The 18,358-nt window shown below is 43.1% G+C and overlaps 1 long non-coding RNA gene across 1 annotated transcript in view; it reads right to left on the reverse strand.

The window, feature by feature from the left end:
* Positions 1-17,648, reverse strand: part of LOC146862286 (uncharacterized) — a 43,089-nt gene extending 25,441 nt beyond the window's left edge. The window contains exon 1 of the long non-coding RNA XR_014978410.1: positions 17,340-17,648. This is a non-coding gene — a long non-coding RNA (uncharacterized LOC146862286). The remainder of the gene's footprint in view (positions 1-17,339) is intronic.
* Between the last annotated feature and the right edge of the window lie 710 nt (positions 17,649-18,358).

An 18,358-nucleotide genomic window follows, 5' to 3' on the forward strand; every position in this document is an offset into this window, starting at 1 on the left:
GGGTGAATATTTGACAGATGTTGCTATATAATGACACCAGCTGTAATTTGCAACACACAGCAAGGTGATGGATGGACTGCTTAAACTAATGTAGCTCAGCCACCGGCCTGCATTTCAGTTCATCAGTTTTTGCCCTCTAGGAAGAGACCAGCCATATCCAAATTAATGTTTATCCTGGTCTGTAACTATCAGGTCAAGTTCCCTCCACGCTGGCACACAAACAACACCAAACAGGTACAACCTTCTTTGGATTCGTCACTGCGGTGTCCAGGGGTTAATTTGTACAATAAAAAGTGCTGGTGCTCTCCTCAGGAGGCAGCGCTAACAGGAGAAATGTGTTTGTGCAAAATGCCTCCTGACTAGAGCCCCGGGACTTATTATTCTGCAGAGGACTTTGCCTAATGGCTGGAACTGCCGATTGCAGAGCACAGGAACCGGGTTCAAGTCTTGGCGTGGCTCAACATCCTGTGATTCTGGGGAAAATCACGTGTCATACAAATGAGTGTGTCCTTAGTTGGTGCTATAAGCGCAGGTGCTGAGGATTAGATGCCAATGCTGAGCACCAGAAAGCACCGGCTCAAATTAAGCACTGGGTGATTTCTGCTGGAGCAGGACCAAGACTGAATCTTATCTTATATGGGGGGGGGTCTCTCTAAATTAGCATATTTATAATTTAACAGTTGCATTTTTTAAATTATGTATTTGGTTTTTATTTAATGAATACATTTATTTGGCATATATGTAAATGTTCCATTTTAAAAAATTGGAGGGGGAATAGTAAGTCCCACCCCTCCAAAGTCCAACTCTTTACCGATAGCCCTTATATTGGATTGGGAACAGTATATCTTTCCCCTACAAAGTGCAATATTGTCTTGCTTTGGTTTAGGATGGAAATGGAATAATTCATTTGTACCCTTCATACTCAAACACTTTCTCCTCTGTTGTTCACATTGGAGCGGGAACAGTAAATTTGACCACTTCAAATTCCAACACTTTCTCTACTGCTGCGCATATTTGAGTGTGAATAGTAAATCTAACCCCTCCAAAGACCAACACTTTTCCAATTTTTGCTAACGTTGGAGTGTGAATAGTCCAGCATTGGAGTTTGAAAAGTCCAAGGGCCCGATTCACAAAACTAACTTAAGACAAAATCCTAAACTTACTACCATTTTGATATTCACAGAAGGCACTTACTCATTTTGGTATTCACAGAATACACTTACTCACTTCGGTATTCACAGAAGTTAGGAGTCCTAACTTTAGGACTCCTAAATGCCTTCTGTGAATACCGAAAGTATTAAAATTAGGATTTTTATCAGTTTAGAAGTCCTAAAGTTAGGACTCCTAACTTTACTACTACTAAACTGAGAAAAATCCTAATTTTAAGGCTTTTGGGATTCACAGAAGGCATTTAGGAGTCCTAAAGTTAGGAGTCCTAACTATACTACAACTAAACTGAGAAAGATCCTAATTTTAAGGTTTTCGGTAGTCACAGAAGGCATTTAGGAGTCCTAAAGTTAGGAGTCCTAACTTTACTACTACTAAACTGAGAAAAATCCTAATTTTAAGACTTTCGGTATTCACAGAAGGCATTTAGAAGTCCTAAAGTTAGGAGTCCTGACTATACAACTACTAAACTGAGAAAAATCCTAATTTTAAGACTTTCAGTATTCACAGAAGGCATTTAGGAGTCCTAAAGTTAGGAGTCCTAACTTCTGTGAATACCGAGATGAGTAAGTGCCTTCTGTGAATACCAAAATGAGTAAGTGCCTTCTGTGAATACCAAAATGGTAGTAAGTTTAGGATTTTGTCTTAAGTTAGTTCTGTGAATCGGGCCCCAACACTTTCCCTTCTTTTGCAAACATTTATGTGGAAATAGTAAATGTGACCTCTCCAAAGTCCAACACTTTCTCTACTTTTGTTTACAAATGAGTGGGAATTGAAAATTTGACCTCTCCAAAGTCCAACGCTTTCCCTAGTTTTGCTTATGTTGGAGTGGAAATATTAAATTTTACCCCTCCAATGTCCAATACTTTCTCTACTGTTGCTTAAATTAGAGTGAGAACGGTAAATCTCATCACTTCAAAATTAAACTCTTTTCCTACTGTTGTTTATGATCTGGCCCATCCAAAGTTCAATACTTTCCCTACTTCTGCTTATGTTGAAGTGAGAGCAGTAAATTTCACCCCTGTAAAGTCCAACACTTTACTTACTAGCTCAGCTGGAGTGGGAATTGTGAATCTGATTCTTCCACAGTCTAATACATTAGAGGAGGCATTTACTAATTTTTCATGCAATGTAGGGTAGAGTTGCGTGAATGGTATATAGAAGAAATGTGCCATATCTACTAAGATATGGCACATTTGTACTGTCTTCTAGCGCTGGCATACTGTGTGCAAAACTAGCGTCAATGCAGGCAGCCTTGCACCATGGTGCAAGGGTGTCAGCATTACCGGCAGGATTGCTTTTGTGCAGGAAGGGATAGCTTCAGTTATGATTAGGGCTTCGGTTTTATGGTATTTATGATTTTTTACATTTCTGTCTGTATTTAGCCACATTCAATTTGTGATTATTTTATCTGTATTTATCCATATTCATTTGTGATTATTGTATCTGTATTTATCCATATCTAGTTTGTGATTTGCGAAAAGAATTATGCTGCAACTAGTGCATTCAAACAATAAACAAGCATTGGCAATGCCAATCGGTCTCGCCTTTGGGACCTTAGAAGTGTTTAGCCAGAGCTATTGGCTAACACATCTGCTCAGGTTGACCAGGCACTTCCAAAGTACACTTGAGTGAAGACTTCGAGAACATGAGCAGGCGCAAGTCTTTAAGGGCAGCAGCACTTTGCTGCAGACGGAGTCACGGAATTTAAGGTGGGCCTGTCCACCTGACATGGTTGTAGCTTCTATCTGGTCCACGTTTTTTTCCTTCACATTGAAACAGGCATGGTTTCAAAAATGACAATTAATAATATTAGTGCTCATATTTTATTTACTAGAAAAGAGGTCACATCTGTTCAGAGTCAAGGCAGTCGCAGCTTCTCCTCTCTCCTCCAGCATTCCTCTGGCCCACCCTCGTCCTCTCTCTTGCAGGTGTTTACATAAGAGTAACCTGGGATCCGACCAGTCCTGGTAAGGAGTTCATGTGCACCCATCCCCCTTGCCCGTTTTCCTGGTGTGTACCACGAAATACATTTTATAGGGGAGTAATCTGGAGCCCGACTCCCTGGAGGGTTTGTGTGGGCGCAGCTTGTTTTAGCCTTTTATCCCAATGTGTATTCCCACATAGGCTGAAGCTGAATCTCAACATCTTCCCAGAGGGGCTGAGCGAGTGTTGCTCTTGCTTGCCTCTCTTATGGAGAGAGCTACCCTCAGAGTGTGTCTGTGGGGAGCAATCTGTGGCCTGACGCCCACAAGGGCTGAGTGAGCATTGTTTACCCTCCTTCTCTGTGCTTGTGGGTGCTCCCCAGAAATACTCCACGAGGCCATGCCCCAGAAGGAGCTGTGTGGAGCTTATCTCCCCCTCACTCACCCCCCCCCCAAAGGGAAGATGTGATATGTTTAGTGTTTACATTTTTTGCCTTTTGTATATCTATTCTGTATTCATTGGTATGTTTATTGTTTATCTTTTTGATGAGTCTGAAAGAGCATTTATTGCAAAAATAAGCATACTGTGCGTCACATGGCAAATCGAAAAGAGAATGCCTTTGATACCTGCTCAGTTTGGGGTTTCTGACGACCTCACCGCAAGTCCATGGGCCGCTTCTGACTTATTCAAATCAATTCATTGAAAGTAACTTTTTGTAATCGTGAGAGCAAATGGAGGACATGTGCATTCAAAATCTGTTACTTCGATAGTAGTGTGTGCGCTTATTTAAATGAAGCACTACTGCCTACAGATATCTGCCTAGTTACCTTTACCTTTTCTTAAAGTAACATTTTCAAATAAATGTTGCTCTACGTTCAAGATCGAATCCACAGACAAGTAATAATGTTAATTCACCAGCCTTGCAAATGTTCAATTTTGCCCAACTTTGTTAAGAATGCAAGGCAAAGTCCGTACAAAGACATCACCCACTAAAGAAATGCGCATCCAGTTAAAAAAAAGAAATCTAGTCCACTCGACTTCCTATCCTAAAAGTGAATTAAATCACTGCTTTTAATCCAGTGTGAGAACAAGCACTTGGTGCTCTGCACGATTTTTATTTTTGCAGTGTGCGCTTTGTAGTTTTTCTTTCTGAGTGTATATTCTGAGATGCAGCTTTTAATGAGCCCGACCCCCGTCTTTCTCTCACCCCATTACTGTCTCCAGCACCACCACCACAGTATCCCACCTTTGATTGCAGTCAAGGGTTAGCTGAAACCCCGTAGCAGCACCTCTTGAGTGGGGGCAATGAACATGCCAGCGCTACAGTAAGTTAAAAGCAGCAATGCATTCAGCCTGATCACAAAGACACCACACATCACATGTGCTCCACATCGGACACTTATCCGTGACACTGACTCCAGAATCGAGGTAGAAGCTGCGTTTATGCATCAGATTCACTTAGTGTTCATCAAGCCTCAGTGATTCCACAAAAACGAACACTGGCGATCATTTACAGTCATCGATACTCCAAACATCATGTTCTAGAACAGGATTTTATTTTCAATTTTCTTTTTTTCTACTTGCCAGATCATTAGGGTTTATGGAATACTTACAGTGTAAATGCCTTGCACAACAAAGGAAGTTACCAGGGCTTTAAGTGGCCCGGGTCACCGTCAGTTGTAAATGAGCAGCACAATCTGAAAGCACATAAAATGAAACATAAAATACCTTTACCCCAATGCACCAGTGATGTCAGCAGGCAGCCTCGAGGACTCAGCGTGCACCATCCGTGCAGTGCAAGTCCTAAGTTGGGAAACACTCCGGTCTCTGGGAAACCCCTCGGCACACGGGTTTCCAAGCAAGAAAAGCACACCAAAGTGGATGCCTGCTTGTGCCCCGGGGGGACCGCAGAGTGCGTTCTGATAGAGAAGCACTCTAGTAGGTCCCTGCTTGTGCCCCAGGGGCACTGTAAAGTGTTCGCAATGCCGTAGACAGCAATGTGGGCACGAAATTAAATGTTTGAAGCTTGGGAATATGACGCGCTTGCCTCGAAGTAAAAAAAAAATTATCCGTGTCTGGAAATGCACTCGGCAAGAGATTATACGTTCAAAGTCTGCCTCGAAGTAAACAAAAATTATACGTGCTGGGAAAAAAAACTCGGCACGAGATCAAACGTTCAAAGTCTGTCAATATCACGCGCTTGGCCTCGAAGTAAAAAAAATATATACATGCCGGGAAACACACTGGGCACGAGCTGAAACATTTTACCTCTGTCAAAAAGCAAGGCACATTAAAAAAAGAGATCTCCCCAAAACAACAGACCAAAAAAAAAGTGGACTAATGCAAGTAAAGGGGCCAATAGCCATAGGCGTGCACAACAGGAAAAAAGGAGGGACTTGGATCGCTATTAGCCAGTAGCAAGTAGTACATTTTTGAAAGACACACTCAATAACAAATAGAAAAAAGGAGGCGGGGACTCACCTAGTAAAGCATATACTGCATGTCTCAACGAGACAGCGCATGCGCTGCCTAGGCGAGACCTAAAAAGGGACACTTGCACTTGGAACGCTGTATGTAGCATCAATATGTAAGACATCAATAAAAAATTAGCACTGTAGTATGAACTGATTCACATTTTTAGCTTTCTAAGGTTCAACAGGAAAGTGCTTCCCTTTTTTCCCAAATGCCAATTATTTTTAGGGCATTTACTTTAGTTTATTATGGATGTTAAAGAGATGTGATAGCTGTCTTTGGAGCCCTGATGGAGTTTGTGAGAGGACCACCAGGTCATCTGCATAGGCCAAGTGACTGATCGATTGCTTGCCTAAAGTTGGAGGAAGGCCTTCTGAACTGTTCAAATAATTCAGAAGAATGGGTATACATGGGGGAACAGCACTGGGGCCAATACACAGCCTTGTTCAACACCGTTTTCAGTGTACATCCTAGATGAGACTTTGCTATTACTTGAAAGTTTGATCCTTGGCCAGGAATCTATCCTTATGCAAGACAGTCACAAGCTCTAGTAATGAACTGTCTGTGCCCTTGTCCAATAATTTCTTCCAAAGATGGTAGGGGTGTCAAGTATCGAAGGCACTGCTGTTATCTATGTAACACACGTATAAGGAATTTTTGTGTCTGAATGTGGTGTTGAGCAGGAGAATAAGGACAAGATTGTTGTGGACAGTAGGGAAAACTGCTCAAAATTCTGCATGGTTTATTGTCAATAAGTTGTTATCATTTGCCCAATTGGTTAGCTTGCTCAATAGGTATTTGGCAAAAAACTTACCTTCTGCATCGAGTAAGGCAATAGGGTAAAAGGTTTTGGGGTTGCTCTTTGGGTTCTTTTTATGGATTGAATGTATAATGGACCCCTTCCATGATGGAGGACTGTCTCATGAGTAGTACTTGCTTTAACAGACAGGAAAGAAATATAGCCCATAATGGTGGATTGTCTGCCATCAATACCAATTCATCAATGTTGCCTTTTTTTGTAAGATAAATACAGTGGCATGCATCCCCTTCGCTGTGTACACGACATCACTGGTCCCCTTTCTGCCAGTACAGTTTCGTAGGATTCCACAGTGCAGTAGGTTCAGGCAGTGAAAAATTGAGAAGCTAGAGTACGGGAGCACATCCTATAAAATAAAAGTAAAAAAGTGTGGAAAAGGGACAGCACCCTGAATAAATAAGCATTGGTAATGCATCGGTTTCGCCTATGTGATGAATAATGAGCTTCTTGGTATCAATCCCCATCGGGACGAAAAGAGGGAGGCAAGAGCTCCCTGACAAGTATCATGAGAGAGGAGAGGATGTGGCACAGTGGCCAGAGCTGCTGAATCGAGAGCTGAGGGTCCTGGTTAGAGTCTCGGCAGCACAAAATCCTGTGATTCTGGGCAAATCACTTTATCTCTACATGTGATAAAATACTCCATAGAAATCTGCTGCAAGATGTAAAAGCAGAAAGAGGCAAAACTGTATGAAAATATATTTTACCAAAGCGGATGTTAACAGAATTCCGGTTACGAGAAACTGATAAGAGAAGCAGAGGAGCAACACACATTGGTAAATGCAGTAAAATGTACTACAGCCAATAAAAATGGAGTTAAAGTAAGTGGCAGGCACAGAAACCAATGAAAAGTAAGGGGGCAGCATATAAGCCCCTTTTAAGATCTATATTACCACGCATTGGCAAGACAATAGGTCTATCCTTCCTAATGTGAGTGCCATTGTGTTGCATTTGACAATGTTTGTCTGTAAAGCATTGCTTAAAAAAGTAGAAGAAAAAGCTTTTCAAAAGGTGGAGGAAAAGTTATCATATATCTTATGGGATCTCAAAACTGGACATTGAACTCAAAATGTTCAATCTTTATAAATGTTATGGTCAGGGCCGGACTGACTACCGGGGGTTTTGGAATGCTGCTGAGCTGGGGGCTGATTTTGTTGATGGGGACCTGCGTGTACTGAACGAAATTCGTTTTGCTTTAATTATTTCAAAGTACACGCAGGTCTCCATGAACTAAATCAGCCCCCACCGCAGTGAAATCAGCCCCCTGCTCGGCAGAATTCTAAAACGCCCGGTAGTCAGTCCGGCCCTGGTTATGGTTAATTTACCAAGTACTTTTTACACAGGAACCTCCGAACAGAAATTAAAAAGAATAAGGAAGTGTCAGAATGTAAATGGAAACACTTGCCAGCCATTTGAACCTATGCACTAACCCAGGAAGCAGATTTATGGGCCTTCAGGCAAAATGTAATGTACTGCAACAGTAGAATGTACAGGAGTACAGTTAGATCAGCACGTTCTTAGAGATTCCTTATCTTGCAGCGATGGCAGTTTGTGCTGTGTGGCTGTACTCTCCTGAACTGTTTGTAGCCTACAGTGTGATATTGCAGTGTGAGCATTGAGTGAGCATTAGATGGATTTAGGATGCAGCTTGACTAGCGGATGCAGGATTTTCAGTGCAGCTCATGTTCACTCTCATTTGAATAGAATCATGCAGAAAACATGTTGCGGCCAGTGTGATGGTGCTGTAACTTACTGTAACTTACTGTGTGAAGTATGCCTGGTGAACTGTGTGTGAAGTGAGCATGCTGCAGATGCTAAGGGAACAGTTGTATATGCAGTGGATGCATTCTGGATGCAATTACTTGAAACATACTGTTGTGTAGTTTCTAATAATATATAGGATCTGCGCGTTTAGACAACATTAACTAAGGGATTGGTGTCCAGACTGATTCCAGACACCCCTAAAGGATATGCTAGCCATTAGATCAGCTAGCTCACAGTACCACCATAACCCCCCTAATTTTATAAAGGAGCAAATAATTTCTGTCAACTATCAAACATGACAACCCTTGATCCTTCCGGGATCGTGGAAACAGTGCAGTACTTTTCGCTCAGGTAATCGTGCTCACTTAGTCTCAGAGAGATACAGAGAATAAACGATGGGGATGATTTCAATAAGGATTTTTTCAACTAGCATCATTCTGGTATAAAACATGTTTGCTGCGACAATCATTAGAGAGAAACAGATATATAAGATTACAAACACCGACAGAGTAAATAAAAGGTATGATTCTACCATGGTGCTAAAACAGTAAATATATGCAGGCATATTGATACATGGCAGTAATCATGCATACTCCTATGATGCAAACCGTATCTAAGTTTACCTACGTGTACCTAGCATATATGTGGGTGGAAAACCAAGAATCCCCTAGGAAAGAGCCAACCCAATTACCTGATAGGAGAGAACGAAGGACCCCTTCTTGGCCTCGAGTTGGACACCCCACAAGGGATGTCAGAGCACTGCATGCTGGAGCTTCTGCAGGCCAGGACCTAAGCATCCAGTGTCAGCATGAAAGCTTCTTCTCTGTTTACCCAGGCGAAGATGTGGTTCTTTGATACCCAAAAGTACCCTCAGGGGTTCTACCTAGATATGTAGTGGATCTGTTGTCCAAGGATGACGTTAGCGGTGACTTTTGTAGAGAATTATTATGCAGAAGATGGTAATCCTGGGCAGGGGATTAAGATATGATACTAGGAATCCTCATGCATCATAAATGTGGCCAGTTTTGGAGATAACTGATTGACATTTATTCAGCCTATAAGTAGGTAAAAGGTCTGTGCCAGAACCGTTATGCAGAGCAAGGTATGTTGAATGTAGGTAAAAGGTTGTGTAGCTGCCTAGACCTATATTGGGGTACATTGGGGTTCATAACAATACCAACCATACAATGTTATCAGCATTTTTAGTGCCTTGCAACTCTGACCTGAGTTTATTGTACCCTGTACTATGAGTAGTGAATGCACACTGGGTATACTGGAAATAGGCGAAGGCTGCAGTGGGTGCCATGACAAAAATGATTGCAGTGTAACTAAACCTGGCTCTAAGTGTGCATAGTGAATAATGTGGGGCATTCGTGTGAAATGCTACTGCACAGTGTGATGTGGGTGCAGTGAGAACACTGTAGGAAGTTTAATGTGTGAAGTACTTACCTGGTGCACTTTTTGCATGATGGCAACTAGTGGTTCCAAAGGGCCTGCAATGTGAGCATGCACTGGAATCAAATCCACCTGAACTTAAGCTGTCCACGGTGAATGCAGTGCGGGAGAATGCAGTGTAGCGGTGAACTCGATCTTCAACCATCCGTAGCACTTCTGCGAGGTGTAGGTAGTGAGTGCCTTGACCGTTGGACTGTCTGTTCGAGAAGTGTAGGTAGTGAGTGTCTCGACCAGTGGCCCGTTTCTTCTGCAAGGTTTCCGTACGTGATATGAAATAGGTATCTCTGGCATCTAGTAGCCACCTCTGGGATCTACTGGCTTCTTTATGCATCCAGTAGTCTCCCCATCTACCCCATCAGATGGTGGCCATTCATTGCATTGGCGTACAAATCTAGGCCATGAGGGACACCTTACAAAGTGAACTAGGGGCTTGCAAAACAGCAACTTGATTACCTATTTGAAAGCGCTGCAGTCTATGCTTGAGGAACCTGTCATACTATGCGAGAGGCTAGAAAGTCTCTTTATGATAGCGGGTAGTGGGGATCCAAACCTTAATAAATGAACTCACTTCAGGAATGCAGGAGGACTGGGATGAGGGAGATTGGACCATAGAAATTAAGCCAGGGAGACAGGCACACTGACACACACAAACATATGCAGACACAAACATTCATACCACATAAATTCCAACAAACACTACACACAAAAACACACACATGGGCAAACACAGGCACGCACAATCACACCCAGATACACACATGCATACACCAAAAACCACAAACACATATAATCAATCAATTGGGTTCTTGTGAAGTGTGGCTAATCACCAGTGAGTGTCTCAAGGCATATTCACCACATGCACAGACATGCGCACACAAACGTGCGCAGAAAAACACATACCACATAAACAGAAACATACACCTATATGTACCCTCGCACACACACAGACACATACATACTACATAAACACAAACACACCAACATGGACACACATACACAGATACACATGGACAGACTTCATTTTAGTAGTGAAGTATTGTCAAGTGTCCATTGAGGGAATCTCCTTTCATTTATTTAAACATGCGATAGTGTTCCATTATTTCTAAGTAATAACAGATGTTTATTGTTGCCCAACAGGAACTTGTTTTTATCGACTTCAGGAGGATGAAAGGCTGAGTGGACCCCTGGGATTTATCCCTGTGACCAAGAGGCCGAACACAGACCTTTACAGTGGACGCATTAGTACACTAAGGCACCAGACCCCGCTCTTTGCAAGTGTCTAACTTCTTAGGTGGAACTAGTTTCAAATGCTTCAAACACTGTTTAAATGAAAGGTGATTACTTCATTGAAAATCATTCATTGTTTGATTGCTAATTAACTGAAAAAATGATACAAGGGCCACATCTACCACAACTCTTAAATGACTTTTTTTTATTTGGTGGCTGTTTTGCATTGTATATTGTAAAATGTGCAAGGCAACAATAAACTTGATTGATTTCAGTTAAGCACCGGGTGACAATTTTTGTGTGTGAACTGCAGGCCACAGTGAGAAATCCTGTCAGCGTCAACTCCTGCTGCCATCCTTCTGATGGTGACAAATTGATCAGTAGCAACTTGAGGGTCCAAGCAACAATGACAGAAGGTAGGCGGAAGAGGAGACGATGACTGGAGGGGGCAAGCAACAACGATAGGAGGAGGGCAAGTAACAACGGCTGGAGGGGCAAGCAACAGTGACTTGAGGGGGGCAAGTAACAACGACTGGAGAAGGGCAAGCAACAAGGACGGGAGGGGCGGTTGTTTATTTAGTGGTTGTTTTTGCGTTGCATATTGTAAAGTTTGTAAAACAACAATGAACTTCATTGAGTCCAGTTATGCACCTGGTGATGACATTTATGTGTGAACTGCAAGCCACGGTTACACATCTTGGCAGGGCCAGCTCACCCTGCCATCCTTCTGATGTTGACAAATCGTGCATCAGTAGCTTGAGGGTGCAAGCAACAATGACGCGAGGTGGGGTTCAAGCAACAGCATGGGAATGGGACAACCAACAGCACTCACAGGTGTAGTATTGAACATAAAAATGAGGTGCAGGACACTAAAAAGAGACGGCTGGTTACTTTGGGCTTCTCTCAGAGGCACTTATGCCAGAAGACCCAGACAAAGTAAAAGTCAAAATAAACTTTTTGTTCATAAAACCATAAAAGTTACACAGATACAGATACATAAGACAATTAAATATTAAAACATAATTAAAAAAATGTGTCCTGTTTCACATACTAAATCTGCTAAACTAATAACATGCCTAGATCGACAAACTTTACTCATCCATACAGGTCCTAGATTTCACAGAAGCTTTTAAAAACCCTACTATAAAAAAGATGCAGTCCTCTTTTAACAGTTGAAGATACATAAGGGCAGGTCAAGCCTGTCTAAAATTCACTCTTTTTAAAATGGGAACCAGAAAATGCCTACAGGGGGTTTCATACAAATTGCATAAAAACATGAAGTGCAGCAACTCCTGCGGAGACTGTCCGTCGCAGCCGCAGGGAGCTATCACTTGACCTCTACTATAACCCTTGGGTCTGGCTAGCAGAAGGTGGAAGAGATTCATCTGAAACCTGGTTAATAAAAACTTCTCATGAGATGACAGAGACCCCATAAGATAAGGTTTCATTGACGGTGTTGTTTTAAGTGTTAAAAACGTACGAACGCTAGGTTTCAGCACCTCCTCGGCTTCCCTGTCCACTTTCCTTAAGGTCAGGAAGGCTATCTTAGTTAATTCAACGTCCTTCTTGACAATAACATCAGGCTTAAAAAATAATTTGCCCCGCCCTATCCCTTCAAAACTTCTTTTAATATACCTGAGCCAGGGAATATGGGATGAATTGTCGAGGGACATACACTCTCTTAAAATCAGATGGTTGAGAGTTAAATCTTTATTCAGCCAGCACTTTAACCAGAAAATCAGGGGTCGCAGAGCAAGAGCATCACTTAGATAGGGGACCCCCAATTCCTCGTGGACCGCTAAATTAGAGGTTCCACGCGGCACACATAATAAACGTTTCAAAAAATCATTCTTGACTACCTGGAGGGAATCTGCGGCGGTATATCCCTAAATTTCACTGCCGTACGTAGCTATGGCCAAGCTATTGGCTTGATAAACCTGCAACATAGCTCCTGTTGGTTTCTTCCCTATTTTAGAGGCAAAGTTAAAAATTGCTGTATTTACCCGAGCCAGTTCCCCTTTTTTCTTCAAAATTAGAGGGCCCCATTTGAGTTGGTTGTCAAAAAGAACCCCTAGGAAGGAAAATACTTTTGTGCGGGGGATCTTAGCGGGGCCAACACTAAAGTGAAAACTCTTTTTCGATTATCGCCCCACTTTCATGACGTAGGACTTCGTGTTGTTTGCCAAGTCCCGGTCAGTCATGAATCTGGAGAATGTGGTTATAAAGGATTGCAAACCCAATTCAGTCCTGGATATGAGGACGGCATCGTCCACATATAGCAGGACGGGGATGCCACGCCGCCCTACACATGGGTAATCAGCTCCAGTTGCTCTTAATGTGCAATCCAGTTCATTTATATAAAAATTAAATAATAAAGGCGCCAGAATGCATCCTTGCCGGACTCCCCTCTTAATCTCAAAGTCCTAGTGACCTGCAAATCCTGTGAGAACCTCCTCCCATTAGCGTTGGTTGATTTATGCAGGTCTTCGAGAAAGTTAACGATACTGTTCTCCACCCCCATTGCTCTCATGGACTGCCACAGCTTGGCCCTATTGACTCAGTCAAACGCAGATGACAAGTCCATGAAGGCAAGATGGATAGATCCGGGGCGAGCAACAGTATATTTGCTCAGTATCATAGATAAGTTAAGACACTGAGCAACAGTAGAACGTCCCAGCCGGAATCCATACTGGACATCCGACATAATCTCGTGCTCCTCTGCCCATGTTGATAGTCTCTGTAAAAGAATGCGTCCAAACACTTTAACCACTGAATCAATGAGCGAGATCGGTCTATAGTAGTGGGTACTGCTTCTGTTGCCCTTCTTGAAGACAGGGACTATAGTGGAAGAGGCCCAAGACTGGGGGCAGCCATTCTTTGCCACTGCATTAAATACTGCCTCCAGTATCGGGGCCCAGAACGGGGGGTCTGACTTAAATAAGTCTGGAGGGATCCCGTCTGGGCCCGGTGCTTTATTAATAGTTAGCCCTATAATACCAGCCATGACCTCACCCCTTTCAAAAGATATTACAGGGTCCTTTGTGTCCCAGCTTTCTTGGCAAATAAGCTCCAGGGGGCAGTCAAACATAGATTTGCAGTGAGGCACCCACTCCTCTTCTGTAATGTGTGAATCTAAGCCCCCCCCCGCCTGGTCAAAAAGGGGCCGATTAACAGCACTCCAGAACCTCAAGCTATTCCTGAGAGTGCTTGAGTCAATCAGCTCCCTCCAAGCCTCTTCCTTCAGGGCACCCTTCCGTTTGGCCAGAGCTGACTTATATTCCTTTCGACAAGCACATACCTCAGATTTAATTCTTGGTTTGGCTGACAAAGCTTCCCTCAACCTCTTTGCTGCTTTGGAGCAATGGGAGTCAAACCATCTGGGGCCATGTGAGGCATTTCTACTCACTGGAACACTTAGAATTGCACCCACTTTACGCACTATTGATCATATGCACCAAGAATTTTAATGGGGGGGAACCCACCATTGTGCATAATGATAACTCGATATTTTTACTTTGTTATAAAATTTATCTGGGGACACCTGGGACCATCTTAATCTGCTCTTGCCATCCGTCAGTCTCAGAGCACCCCTGGTTGAAACATCGCCAATCTTTACTGTTAGTGGGCCCGTCATGTGAACTGTTAATGGATTATGGTCACTAAATTCACTCTCCACAATGTTAAAACCATAAAAACATGATTGCAAAGAAGAAGAAATTAATATGAAATCAATAAATGACCCCCTACCGTTCCCTTTAAAAGTTGGCACAGGGAACTTAGTTTGCAGAGCAGTTAAAGACATCAGAGCCACCATATCCAGTTTTATCCATATTGTTCAACAGTTCCCCCTGGGCATGATGTTCAAAGTGAAAGCCCCTCATGCAGGGACAACCCTACTCAGAAATACAAGATTTTGTTGGATTACCACAGGGGGGCATATTAAAATCCCCAGAAACCAGAAGATTATGTTAGATGGGACCAAATTGTCTTATAATCGCTCCCAATGTAGTAATGTTGCAGGGCTCATGTGGACAAGCCACCGAATTGTAAAAATTAATAATTCCCCATCTTGTGTCCCCCCTTTTGGCTGACAATGCCAGAATTCCAGGGATTGTATTTGGCATTACCTGGATCTGACAATCGACAGCCACTGAAATGTATTCTACTAGGCCACCCTTTGGTCTTCCACTCACCGACGGAGTGGCCGGGACAAAAAAGGCCCTATGACCCTCCAGAAATAGATCACAATCCACTGTCCATGTTTCTTGGAAGCTAATTACCGAGAATTGCTTCACATATTGCACCCACAGTGGATCTTGAAGCTTGTGAGCCAACCCTGCAATATTCCAAGATATGAAACTTTTACATCTCACATCTGGGGGCCTAACAGCTACCTCTTTTGGGGACCGGTTAAAAACAACAGTCTCCAGCTCAGGGGGTGTAAGGACCCTTAGTCAATCACAGTCCTGCAAACCAGTTAGAGCAGCAAATCTATTGTTTAGTGCCAGTAAGGGATCGGCGCCAAACTGCTGATCTAAATCAGAGGATGAGCAGACCAAAGAAATAGGCTGTTGCCTAGGTGCTGGTCTATTTGGCCACCTACCTCGGAGGAATAAACTGGGGATATTGTCAGACATATCCCTATAAGGGAATGGCTTGTAGAAATAACCCAGAGGTAAAGCCCTGATAACATATCCCAAAGAGGGGGTGAGACCGGTATCCCTAGTTAAGATGCTACCCGCAGTATGGGGGTTATCAAAATTTACAATAACACAATCACCAGAGCCCATTTTGCGTGAGCTCCCAATCCAACTGACCCTGCGTGCCATAAGGATGTTTTTAGCCACGCGGGCACCCAGTGTGGTGTTATGTGTGAACCAGTGAGTTAGTTTATTTATCAGCTGCCCATAGTCTTTGTTAGCCCCTTTGGGGTGGGAGGGAAAAATTCCCAAAACTAGGACATATGGGGTGGATTCGGGTGGGAGGTCAATAACTGGAAGACTTATTGGCTGTAAGTCCCCCTCCTTCTGGTCTCCTTGTCCTTTGAGGCACAGAGGATCCCACTCTTATAGGGGGCTGACATGAGAGTAATGGGATGTCTGTATTGTTGGGCATGATGTTGTTGGAACTGCTCTTATCTGACACCTCACTATTTGCTGCAGACCTCACAGATGAGCCTACCCCTGCTCCTACACCCCCGATTGCTGTATGGTCTCTGCTGGTATTAGTGCTAGCTGTCGGTATGGCCAGCAATTTGCAACCAGCCAGCCCCTCTAGTTTCAATAATCTAGCTTCTACTGTACTTATTTTTTGGAAGATGGGATCCAATAGGGTGGTCATCATTGATTCAAGCCTGCCCCAAATATTCCCCTCCTGGGTGCTATCAGTGAACTGCCCGATCATTGTCTGATTCATGGAGGTGGGGGCTCAAGAGATAGTCTACGAGCCCGATTCACAGAACTAACTTAAGACAAAATCCTAAACTTACTACCATTTTGGTATTCACAGAAGGCACTTACTCATTTTGGTATTCACAGAAGGCACTTACTCACTCCGGTATTCACAGAAGTCAGGAGTCCTAACTTTAGGACTCCTAAATGCCTTCAGTGAGTGCAAAAGACTTAAAGTTAGGATTTTTCTAAGTTTAGGAGTAGTAAAGTTAGGACTCCTAACTTTACTACTCCTAAACTGAGAAAAATTCAAACTTTAAGACTTTCGGTATTCACAGAAGGCATTTTGGAGTCCTAAAGTTAGAAGTCCTAACTTTACTACTCCTAAACTGAGAAAAATCCTAACTTTAGTACATTCGGTATTCACAGAAGGCATTCAGGAGTCCTAAAGTTAGGACTCCTAACTTCTGTGAATACCGAAATGAGTAAGTGCCTTCTGTGAATACCAAAATGAGTAAGTGCCTTCTGTGAAGACCAAAATGATAGTAAGTTTAGGATTTTGTCTTAAGTTAGTTCTGTGAATCGGGCCCTACGTTCAGTAAGTTTTATTTAATTAATGAGTGCTGATTCTGCCCTGAATATGAAGGCGTCTAGAGTTCCAGGCACACTTTTCCCCAAGTTTGGCTTCCGCTTATTCATATTGACTATCTCTATTCGCACTAAGTTATTTTCTCAGATCCCTATTAAAGTGCTAAGCCGTTTCTAAGACAAAGTGCAATGTGCAATACAATACTAAAACACAAACCAGTAAAGTGCCATATATTAGAACTCAACAAGACCTTATACCTTATATTCACGTTAAAAATGCATATATATTGTTTAGCAGTAATAATTAATAAAACGCATTAAAACAGTATAATGACACTAAAGTGCAATGTGCAGAGCAGGGCCCTGGTTCAAAGGCCAACGTCTAAGTCCATATGTCCAAATGGGCCGAGTTCAATATAGGGGAATAAGTGACACCTAGTCCTTTAAAGCATAGTACATAGGGGTTATGCTGATAACAGTGGGACACCAATATTGCCTGCAAGCTCAGATGATGGTATCAACAATATGAACTGTACCTGCAAGCAAACTCCAAGTGCCAAACAAGAGTCCACGACCTTGGGTGAAAGGGGGGTAGCCCTGCCCTGCCTCTTCCTGGCAGTGACGGGCAAGGACGGGCCTGCCCTTGGCCCAGGCTTGGCCCGTGCGCCGCCCGCGCTCGTCCCGCGCTGCATGGGGCGCTCGGTGCTTTTGTAGCGCCTCCGGGCGCAGGTGCAGCGTCAGGGAAGCGTCACTGGCTGCAGGGGGCTGCTTGGGCTTGTAGTTTAGTCCAGCCGTTCCCCTCACGGCGCGATGAAGAAGGACTAAGCCATTTCCCTCACGGCGCGATGAAGAAGGGCTGAGCTGTTTCCCTCACGGCATCTGCTGGCGTAGAGAGGAGCCGATTCAGATGGCCTCGTGAGAGGAAGTTACACTTCCTTTCCTTATAAACATCCTCAGAGATGGCAATGAAAGTCATTCTAACCACGCTCTTCCTCAGCATTGCACATGCAAACAACAGAAAAGATATCCACACATCTTGAAATGATGCTGCAAGAATAGCTTTAAAGCACAGTGATGTTCACAGTGTGCCTGCTGTATTACTTACATCAGCCTTGGAATTATAAAACAAATGAAAACTGCTGTTTAACACACCTCAAGTCCACAGCACCTTATAATATTTTACTGCATGCCATCAGAACAGGGGTCTACGCATACCATGAAGGGCTTGCGTTTAAAGAAAGAAATTAACCTCCATAAAATGTATAGGAAAAGGTAAACACAGATATGCCCTGGGTCCACAGCTTCTAGCTATAGCAAGCATTTCAGAACAGGGTGATAGGGCAACACAGTGTTATTAAAAACAAATCATTAAGTTAGAAAAAAAGTGCTGTGAGGCGGCCAGAGTCCGCTGAATCTTCACACTTTTGTTGTTATTTATTTATTTATTTGTTCATTTTTATACAGCACTTACTTTACATGAAGGCGTCAGACTGCTTCACAATAGAACCAGTTACGTTTCATAAGGACTTCAGAGTGCTTGAATTACATATAAAAT

Source organism: Triturus cristatus, chromosome 2_2, assembly GCF_964204655.1.
Source record: "Triturus cristatus chromosome 2_2, aTriCri1.1, whole genome shotgun sequence".
Classification (NCBI taxonomy): Eukaryota; Metazoa; Chordata; class Amphibia; order Caudata; family Salamandridae; genus Triturus; species Triturus cristatus.